This window comes from Pseudorasbora parva, chromosome 23, assembly GCF_024679245.1.
Source record: "Pseudorasbora parva isolate DD20220531a chromosome 23, ASM2467924v1, whole genome shotgun sequence".
NCBI classification, from domain to species: Eukaryota; Metazoa; Chordata; class Actinopteri; order Cypriniformes; family Gobionidae; genus Pseudorasbora; species Pseudorasbora parva.
Genome location: NC_090194.1, coordinates 8745929 through 8753650, shown reverse-complemented (window position 1 = coordinate 8753650; position 7722 = coordinate 8745929). Strand labels below are relative to the sequence as shown.

At 36.7% G+C, this 7722-nt stretch overlaps 1 long non-coding RNA gene across 1 annotated transcript; it reads right to left on the bottom strand.

Moving 5' to 3' along the window:
* Positions 1-1002: 1002 nt before the first annotated feature.
* On the bottom strand, positions 1003-3707 carry LOC137062700 (uncharacterized). The gene is made up of 3 exons (XR_010901268.1): positions 3670-3707; positions 3366-3412; positions 1003-1324 (listed from the first exon to the last, which is right to left on the bottom strand). It is a non-coding gene; the product is annotated as an uncharacterized lncRNA (long non-coding RNA).
* Between the last annotated feature and the right edge of the window lie 4015 nt (positions 3708-7722).

Here is a 7722-nt window from a genome sequence, read left to right as displayed (position 1 = left end):
CTGTGTGGCCCGGTGCCAAACACCTCACATATGCCAGCCAGTGCTTTTCTCTATCCGTGCCGGGACTCGTGCCAGGAACTGGACACCGCCACATCCCGCTCCACTCAAAAACACTGGGCAAACTTAGCAAGCAAGAGAAAAAAAAAATCCAACAGAAATCTGTACTGTCCCGATCAGAAGGAAAGAAAAATAGTACAACAGCTGTCTCTGGAGTTGTACCGTTTACATATTAATACCAACTGAAGGGCTTCTAAAAGTATTCTTTTCAATTACTTTGCAGGACTATAAAGCAAGCAGTGTTACAGTTTTAAACATAAAAAACAGTGTCAGTGTCTCTTTTAGTTCAAATAACTTAATTTCATAGTATAAAGCAGATCTCCAGTGTGTCCTTTTTTTCTTTTTCTTGCATCTGACCTTGATGGACTGAACAGAAGAAATGAACCAGAGTACACTGGTAAAAAATATGTTTTGGATTTACTTAAAGGGTGGGTAAAACACTCAGTTTCAGTCAATCTCATGTCAATCTTTACACTGTAAAACCCAACAAGTTACGGTAACTCAAACCATTTGAGGAAACCGATTGCTTCAAACCAATTAAGTTTTAAAACCATTAAGTATGAGTACTGAAAACTCATATACATTGAGTTAAATTAACTCATATTTTAGTGTTGTTTAAGTGTTAAAACTTATATTTTAGTGTTGTGTTGATCAATTATTAAGAGTAAACTGAACTTAAAATTTTAAGTTAATTTTATTAATTCAGTTTGAATTCAGGTAACAAATCTAACTAAGTCTTAACAACTACATGGTTACTTAAATGGTTTTAGGAAACAGATTGCGGCAAATGGTTTAAGTTCATCAAACTCAAAGTGATTAAGTTACATAAGACTAAGCACAAGCTAACATTGGTACAAAATGAAGACAGAACAGGAGGGTATTTTTAAGTAATTTATTAAAATATAACATTTACATCATAAATACAGTATGCCATATGTTCACAAATATAACTAGACAAAAAATATTAGACTTTTTCACCAAATAAAACAGCACAAACATGTTTAAAAAAGTCATAACATTTAAATAACAAAACATATAAAATAAAAAAAAATTATGTAAAAAGGTACGTTTCCTCAAAAAGCAAAAGCACTGTATGATCTTTAATGTACTCTAAGTGTATTGCACTGACCGAAGACTTGGCAGACATCACCACCTCATCTTTAAAGACAATCAAAGCATCCAGTGGGTTTAAAGGTAACGTTCCCTCTTCCTCCTCGACAGTAAGGATGGTGACTGTTGGCTTCTGCACCTGGTCAAGCTCCTTTTTCTATATGCATTGGAAAAAAAGTTTGTATGTCACCACATATAAAAATAACCCTTGTCAGGGCAGACACCATATTTCAATTTTCATAAATAAAAAAAACGTTGTTATAAGGAACGGATTATTGTTGATTTAATTGGGCATGTGCTTATTTAAAACCCTGTAGTTCAATTTTGTAAAGATGTTAAGTTGTTTGTCAGCAAGGTTTAATTGGGGGAAAAACATTTTCAGGGGTGTATCAGCCGAATGTTCTAGACCTTGAATTGAATGACGAATTGAATTGAATTGAATTCAAGCGATAATGCACACATTGCAAAACATTTGTTTTTCATGTCAGTATGTCATAAATAGAAAGAGGCAACAGTTTACTGTCAAAGATTTGTCGCTCACATCACGCCGCATCCAGTGTAGACAACATAACGGACTATAAGGGGCTCTTTTGTCCTGTCGCGCTGCTCACATCCGGTGTAGACAAGGTGAAACAAGACAGATTTGATTAACAAATTTTAAATGGATAATGGCAAGACATCCTTGGTGTAAATTACGTTCTTCTTTCAGATTAATATAATCAGAGCGGTATTAATAAATGTCCTGGTTAATCCAAGCATTATAATGGCAGTAAATGGCTGTCCAAAATTTGAAGCCAAAAAAGTGCATCTATTCATTATAAAAGTAATCCACATGACTCTGGAGGGTTAATAAAGTACTTCCGAAGTGAATCGATGGGTTTATATAAGAAAAATATCCATATTTAACTCGTTATAAAATAAGAAAATAACTAGTTTCCGGCGCAACGATGACGTCGGATATAGCGTAAAAAAGCATAACAGCCACGGCGTTGACGGCGGACGCAGCGTAAAAAACATAAATGATGTGACGATGATGTCGGGCGTTGCACAAGCGTTTTGAATCACGAGAGGATATTTTTCTTACACAACCCCATCGATTTAATTCAGAAGGCCTTTATTATTCCCCCGGAGCCGTGTGGAGCACTTTTAAAATGGATGGATGCACTTTTTTGGGCTACAAATTTTGGGCTGCCATTCACTGCCATTATAAAGCTTGGACGAGCCAGGACACGTATTAATATAACTCTGATTGTATTCGTCTGAAAGAAGAATGTCATTTACACCAAGGAGGACTTGAGGGGGGGAGTAAATCAGGGTGAACGATTCCTTTAAGCTTGAGCTGAGATTGGTTTATTATGTGTCAAATAAGCTTTTGCTGTGCTCAATGTATATGCTAATGAAAGCCTAAATTAAATGTTTTGAAGATTAGATTTTCAATGGACAGATTAATAAAATTCTTATGTGTTTGGAACAATATGAGGGTTGGTAATTTATGAATCATGACTGAATTTGTATTGGCAAGTGGACTATACATTTAAGACAACTTGAATGATCAACTATCAGTCACTGTAACCACACCATGCATTTATGCTGGTGGCAGCTGAAAGGTTAACATGTTGCTAAATAAATGTAATGTAGTTTTGACATGTGTCCTACCTTGTGTCTTGAAAACATCTCCTGACTCTTCCTTTTAAATAGTAACAGACCTGCCAGGATCGTAGTTTTTTTTATGATTCATGACAAGACTTCTTTCAACCACTGCAAATCTAGCATTGCCAATTACCTTACACCTTTACAAACCCAAGGCAACTTCAGGATAACTGCCAGTGAAAATATAACACACGAAATGTTTCTGTTTATATTAGGAAAGCCGACTATAACAACAACTTTCAAGACTTGACCAGTATTCTCCTGAAGCAATACAACATGACTTTGAATGATAGACAGACTGGACTTTGGACTTTAAGCCTTTTAAAAAAAATCATATTGCTTCAGAAGACTTACAAGTTGTGCTAAAAGACATTTATGGTCATAATTACGTTTGCAAAAATAGCAATTCATTCAAAAATTAAAATTGAAGAACAAACTTATATTTGTATGAACATTATGTAACTGTTCATAACGTTATCATTTGCATTTTGCACAGTAACGTTACAAAATTCCATTGATTTGTTCAATGTTAATTCTAACTTACTTACTCATAGAATTGTAGCCACGTTGCTGCCATTGCACCTTCGTCTTTGCTCTGAAAAGATTTAAAAGCATGGAAACAATGTGTTAGTGTGAGTTTCAAATGAGAAACAAATAACAGTTTAAAATTTTATCTAACGTTAGCAAAACAGGATCTAAAATGCTCCTCAAGTCACTTTGTTTACCCCGGAGCTTCAGCTGCTTTAGTCAAATTAACTAGCATCACATATGATAGAGGAAACTCGAATTCGATTAACAATACATTTAAAACGGTTGTAATATAAGGAATGCGTGAGTTTGCATTAACGTTACCTTTTGCTTTAACGTAAGTTAGTTAACGTCACTGTGGCACGACGAGAGACATGGAAAGTTGGCCAACTGTCTCAAAAGCCAGCGTTTATCTGTCCGACTGTGAGAAAGCACAAACATATATTTTTTAATTCCCCGCTGACAAACTGCAGTGTAAAACAGCATAATTAACTCCAAACGTGTACATTACCGTTGATAACACTGGTGCAATAGCGCATTTGCTCCTAATGTTAGATTGTTTGCTGGCTAACTTTACACACAACATTACTGAGCTGGTTAATCTTCGGATAAACATAAAAGAGGTACGAAAATAACATGAGCGAAATATGAATAAATAAGTTTGAAACGCTTACCTTTTGTTTTTCTTGACTGTAGCGCGAGCCGTCCTGCTGTGACTGGACTGAAGGAGGGAAAATGGTGCGGTTTTTGTTGCCTCGGAAACTCACTGGGATGATACTTTGACATGACTAAATGTAATGACTTTAAAAGAGCTTAATGTAAGACTGTAGGCTTAATATGAGGTAGATTAATGTATATACTATTGTTTATTTATTTATTTTATCAGCTTTTAGTTATTTAATTGGCCATAGATGTAAAATACTAGATTAAATAAATATCTGTAACTTAAACCATTAGAGTTAAAAAGTTTTAGTAACTTATTTAGATTGAGGTTTGCTTACAATAATACATTTTTGAGTTAACATCACACATATTTGTTAAGTTGAATTAACTTTTTTGGTAACATTAAGTAAAATGAACTTATTTCATTTAGTGAATTTCACTGTTAGGTTTTACAGTGTAGTACCTATAGAGTAGTATTGCATCCTTCATATCTCCGAAAAGTCTTTAGTTTTATTATATTTATAAAAGAAATATAGGCTTTCCAGAAAAAAACGAGCGCCTGGAGGCGTATCGTGTGGGCGGAGCTAAAGAATGATGAATGCGCACAAAGAGGTGACGCCCTCAAGCGTGGAGAAACCCATGGCTATCGATCTCAGCTAATAGATATATGATCCAGAATCTAATTCGGAGGCTGAAATAAATTGAACAGGAGAAACAGCAACAGCAAGACGTCCGTCTCTGTGGTATGTACTGTATTTAGTGGCCTGTCAACATTTGTGTGTGTTTACTCGCAGTTTACGAGGATACGACTAAACCTTAGCAGTAGCAAGCAAAACGGTTTTGCTCGTCAGACTATTGTAACGATATACATAGAACTACAATGGAGTAACCTTTAACGCATTTGAATGACGAAGCACGCGATCATGTCGTTTACTCACGCGACGATAGCCAACAGCACAGACATTTGAAGCAGATTTACTCACCGGCTGCTTCCAAAGCAGGACCGAACCTTTATCGCTTGGACCGCTCCGTCAAAAACACACTTCTTTGGTATGATTTGGTGAAGTCCTGTGACAGCAGTGACCATGGAAATCCACTTTGCAACGCGACTGAAGCGATGTTGTGAAGCTTCCCGTCATTTCTGCGTTCAAATCAGTTCAAATGCAGCGCTGCCTTCCCGGAATGCTGTGCTGAAGCGTTGAAGTTGCTTGATGTCACCCATAAGAATAAAGTGGAGCGCGGCGCGTCATAAGTGTTCACGGACGAGTGGATCGGCAGCTGAGAGTGTTTATGGGCGTGCATTTCCTCTCTCGCTCTAGTCACACACGCACGCGCACCCTACCGGGAGAATGTTTATGTTTAGGATGGGAATCCAAGTCTTTAACGGTGTAAAAAGCTCAGTATGCATGAAACAGCATTTATTTCAGTTATTTCAGTCAAAGTTGCTCTTCTATCAGCTTGAATCAGTCGGCCCATTCTCCTTTGACCTCTAGCATCAACAAGGCATTTTCGCCCACAGGACTGCCGCAAACTGGATGTTTTTCCCTTTTCACACCATTCTTTGTAAACCCTAGAAATGGTTGTGCGTGAAAATCCCAGTAACTGAGCAGATTGTGAAATACTCAGACCAGCCCGTCTGGCATCAACCACCATGCCACGCTCAAAATTGCTTAAATCACCTTTCTTTCCCATTCTGACATTCAGTTTGGAGTTCAGGAGATTGTCTTGACCAGGACCACACCCCTAAATGCACTGAAGCAACTGCCATGTGATTGGTTGATTAGATCATTGCATTAATGAGAAATTGAACAGGTGTTCCTAATAATCCTTTAGGTGAGTGTATACACACACACGCCCAGTCTACTCACCTATACATTCCTCAACAGTTTTAAGCATTCCTCCACCACAACGACTCTCTCTCTTGGCTTTTTCCACAGCCAGGAGTACGGGGGGAGTATTCTGGGTCCAGGCCAAATACCTCTGCTTGGACATCATGCCAAATACGCTTACCATTTATTCTATCTGACTTATTTGTAAGTGTGAACTCGTGAAATCTATACAAATATTTTCTCGAAATGCATACAGTTGTACCCCTTAATTTAATTAATTTTATATCAGTTTCCAAACTATTCCTATTGTCTCCAAATCTGGACCAAACCCATCTCACAGGAGAGGTCTGGTTTTGTTCAAACCCCATTTTTGACTAAATATGTGGTTCATATAGATTTTTTAATTATGTTTTAGTGCCACATAAAAAAAACAAAAAAAAAACAGTATGACCATTAAACAAGCAAAAGTGGATTCAGACACGCAGTAATTGCACCTGCGTCATGAGCTTTAGACCATGTGCTTACATTGTTAAAATAGAGCCCAAAGAGTTAGTAGATAATTAAGCAGGCTGTCTATTAATACCCTAATTAGAGCTAGTTGTAACATAGTTGCAAAGTTACTTATAGTCAACAGGCCATTAAAAATAAAGTGTTACCCTTTCTTTTTTAAGGAACATCTAAAATGTCTTCTTTTTCAAAATATCTTCTTTTGTGTTACACAGGCAGCAGCGTCATAAATGGGGAAAAAAATGAATAAGAGGGATTTAGTTAAATCACACATTATGTTAGGATTTACTAACACAGAAATGTCGGCTCATCTGCATTATTAGCATCCGGACACTGCTGAAGTTATAGGGAATTGAAAGATCCAAACCGACATTCAGGAAATTGCCTCTTTTGTGCAATCTGAAATTACAACCAGCATCATAGAAGATTGAGATCAGCTAAATACAGAGCTTCTGCTGATATGCATCTCATAACACATGCATGTAAATACACACATTAAATATAAAGTATACACATTGTAAAGTGAGAAATGCAGTGGGTGTTAAAAATAGAATCAAATAGCAAGTTCAGCTTCACCATAGTCACGTGCTGTGACACTATGAGGAACAGATTCCCAATTTCCAATTCCCAATTTATTGCTATGTGACAAGAGGTCAGTTAAAATGTGTAAATATTATGATATAAATGTATTACATTTTTGTAAAGAAAATATCTGATGGTGCAAAAGTCTGGATTGGACGGACTGAAAGTGATGTGGAGGCCACATGGAAATGGCAGCACACCAAAGAAATCACTGAACTGATTAATATCTAATAAATGATTCTCACAGTTAGTATGATATCACACAGAAGTCATCACTGAATATCTAATGCTGATCTAGATTCAGGTTCTGGACGTCTGGAGAGCCAAATGGACATAGAAGAGGGAACGGTGCTCTAACTCACGTCATGCTGGTATGACTATCCATCATTACCCATCATAATGTTGTTTTCATTAAAGTCTTGAAGTGATTTATTTACTCGTGTATTATATTGGTCTCAGGCTAAAGTCAGTACAAACATTGTTCCCTAAAGCACAGCACTTGACAGCACACACAGATAGGAGCTGTGTTAATGCTGCTGAGAGTTGTTTGTTTCTTTTGTGTCTTTTTTTTCTTCATAGTTTGAGCATAAAAGATTTACACCTCACTTAGTAAGGATGAAATTTGCTCAGCTAATTTATTATAACAGGAAAGCCAACAATTGCCTTTTCGCACAGGAGTTAAGATATTCTTGTACTTAAAAAAGGCTTCTTCAACTCTTTGTGTGAATAATCGCATTAAAAATGAAAATGATGGGCAGGAAAATCTAATTGTTTGGACATTGTGTTGAATCATGGA